Below are 3031 nucleotides of genomic sequence, written 5' to 3'. Positions count from 1 at the left end.
CGCCCGCCCCCCCCCACCGTTTCCCACACTCCACCGTTAAGCCTCCGGTCGCCCCGCCTCCACACCGTCGCCATTGGTCACCCACCGCCTCTTTCCCGTGGCCATTGGTCCGTACGCACATCCGTCACGACTGCCCGCCCCCACCGAGCCCCACTCAGCTTTGGGGGAAGATTCTGGCCCAGAGCCACTGGTCCGCCCGCACGTCGATCACGGCCCCTCTCAGCCCACCCCACTCGCCCCGTGCTTCCCGCCCCTTTCCCTACACGCTCACCAATCAGGAGCTTGGGGCTTCAGGTTGTTTGCATACGCCCCCTCCCGCAGGCGGGAGCAGGATGGTGACGGTCCCCGGGCTGAGGTGACACGGCTGTGTCCCGGAGAACGAAAGCCCCTAGCAAGGTGCAGCCGCTGCTCCCGCAGACACCCCCGCGAGGGTGGCGAGGCCCCCTGGAACTGCGCTCCCGGGAGCCGCCCTCCCCGCGGTGGGGCGGGGACTGGGCGTGGCGGGCCGAGGCTGGCCAATCAGCGCTCGGAGAGGCCCGGGGAGGCGGGACTTCCGCTTCGTCGGGGGCGGGGCCGCCGGGGCGACGCTCAGAGCTCTCCCGGGAGCGGGCGGGAGTGGGCGGCTGCCTGGGCCGGGGGCCCCTAGCTTACGGCGCTTGGTCGCCCAGGCCCAATGTTCTTGAACCTCGGCTGCGCCCTGGGCGCCTGCTCTTGGACGCCAGGGCGGATGGCTGCAAGGGCTCTACCCCCAGGGGCTCGTGGCCGGAGCCACGCGGCCCCCCGGGTCCGAGCAGGTCAGGCGGGGTGGGGGTCCCGTCAGGGGCAGGGCGTGGGACTCCAGGAGGAGGTGACTCCGCAGTTGTTTACAGGATGAATGGGCAAAGAAGTATGAAGGACCTGGGAACACGTGTGAAGACGCACTTCCACTCTGCAAAATGGGAAATCGAAATAATACCCTTTCCGCCCATCTGATCGGCAGCATCGCTGCGGGCCAGCCCGCGGGAACAGCCCTCTCAGAGCGCGGTGGTCCAGGCTGGTAATTCAGCCCGGTCCAATGGTAGGGAGCTGTTGGATCAGCTGGGTTCGTGCAGCCCTATACGGACGCGAGAAGAGAAGAACGCAGATGACAGCATGCTTTATCCAGGATGATTTCAGTATTTACGCTTCTAAAAATTCATTTTACTGAAGGTTTTAGGTATAGAGAAACGATGCGCGCTTAGGAAGAGGTCTGGACGTATGCTCAGCGGACGGACAGCGTCATTTGCTCTGGGGTTGGGGATCAAGAGTGACTTTCTCCTCATTGGTAACATTTGTTTATGAGAACATATATATGACACCTAATAGCGGGTGACTCAAAAAGTTAGGTATAAAAATACCATACAGTGCAGTCGTTCAGCTTCTAGAGAAAAGAAAATTTACATCCACACAAACTCTTGTACCGGAATCTTCATGGCAGCACTATTGGCAGTGGCCAAAAGGTGGAAACAACCCAGACATCCATCAGCAGATCATTGGGTGAACAAAATGTAGCCTAGCCACACAATGGACGTATTCATCCATAAAAAGGAATAAAGTACTGATCTGTGCCGCATTCCAATTATAGGAAATGCCCAGAACAGGCAAATCCATAAAGCAGATTAGTGGTCACCAGGGCCCCAGGAAAGGGGGAAATGGTGAGTGACTGCTTATTGGGTAGAGGGTTTCTTTTTGGGGTGATGTGAAGCTCGTGATAGTCATACTACTTGGTAAAGTTACTAAAAATCATTGAATTGGCAACTCTTTCTGCCCACGGGTCCTGTCCCCATGTTATAATAAAAGCACCTTTTTTCACTGTAAAACAAAAATCACTGAATTGTGCACACAAAATGGATGAATATGCCTCAATAAAGCTGTTAATCAGGGCACCTGAGTGGCTCCGTCGGTTAAGTGTCTGCCTTCGGCTCAGGTTGTGGTCCCAGGGTCCTGGCATCGAACCCCGCATCGGGAGCCTGCTTCTCCCTCTCCCACTCCCCCTGCTTGTGCTCTCTCTGACAAATAAAATATTTTTAAAAAATAAAAATAAAGCTGTTAAGAATAATAAAGAATTAGTTGTCAAACAGCCCTTACCAGACCAGGTAGGGCTGCCTACAAAGCAGACCTGTGCAGAGGGAGCATGTCACCATGATGACCATGACCCACTGTGCCGCACTGAGGACAGCCCGGCTAGCATGTCTTCTCAGCAGGTAAGGAACCGGTTGCAAGAACTTTCTTCCCAAGGGGTCACTGAACCTGGGCCATAGCTCCAGCAGCAGGTGGCTTTCAGACAGCAGACCCCAGCAGGAGTGGCCCCACACGGACTGACCCCACCCCCAAGCTGCAGACAGCCTTTACTGGGAAGTGAGCCCATGTGCACACTGCCGGTTCATTTTGGCCTGGTGCCTGGGGAGCTTCCTGATGACCTGGTCCCTCTGCTGGGTGAGCAGCACCTGGGCCTTCCTCACCTGCCTTCAGGGAGCGGCTCTCCTCTTGTCCTCCAGGGCAGCATGGAGCCGGGACACAGGAGAACAGAGGCTGACCGGGGATGGGCAGGGCCTCTTGGCTCATTCATAATCCACAGAGGAGCCCTGACGGCCCTGCTTGTACATTTGCTTAGGCCATGTCCTCCCCCGGGACAATGACCATTCCCCGGATGCTGGGTTACAGCACACGCAACGTCCAGCGTTTACAGAAAGGCACATCCACCCACAACACAGATGTTACAGAAACAGCCAGGGGGCAGGGTCTTGTTGGGAGGCGGGGGACCCAATCCCCAGAGGGGCCAGAGACTGAGTACTGACGGGCACAGAACAAGGGGGCTGGCAGCTCACACTTGGCTTCCACCTGCCCCCCCCCGCCCCCACGCCTCAACCCTGCAGGTCAGGGAAGGTCCTCAGGGGTGATGGGGCTGGACCTCTCCTGCAGAGCTCACTGCAGCCTCTGTCCCAGCACCGCCTACTCCCTGCTCTGAAGGACCAAGACCCTTGTCCAGGGACCGGAAGCACTGTGAGGTTAA

This window comes from Neomonachus schauinslandi, chromosome 5 (genome assembly GCF_002201575.2).
Source record: "Neomonachus schauinslandi chromosome 5, ASM220157v2, whole genome shotgun sequence".
Taxonomy (NCBI): domain Eukaryota; kingdom Metazoa; phylum Chordata; class Mammalia; order Carnivora; family Phocidae; genus Neomonachus; species Neomonachus schauinslandi.
This window is presented reverse-complemented; position numbering follows the sequence as displayed.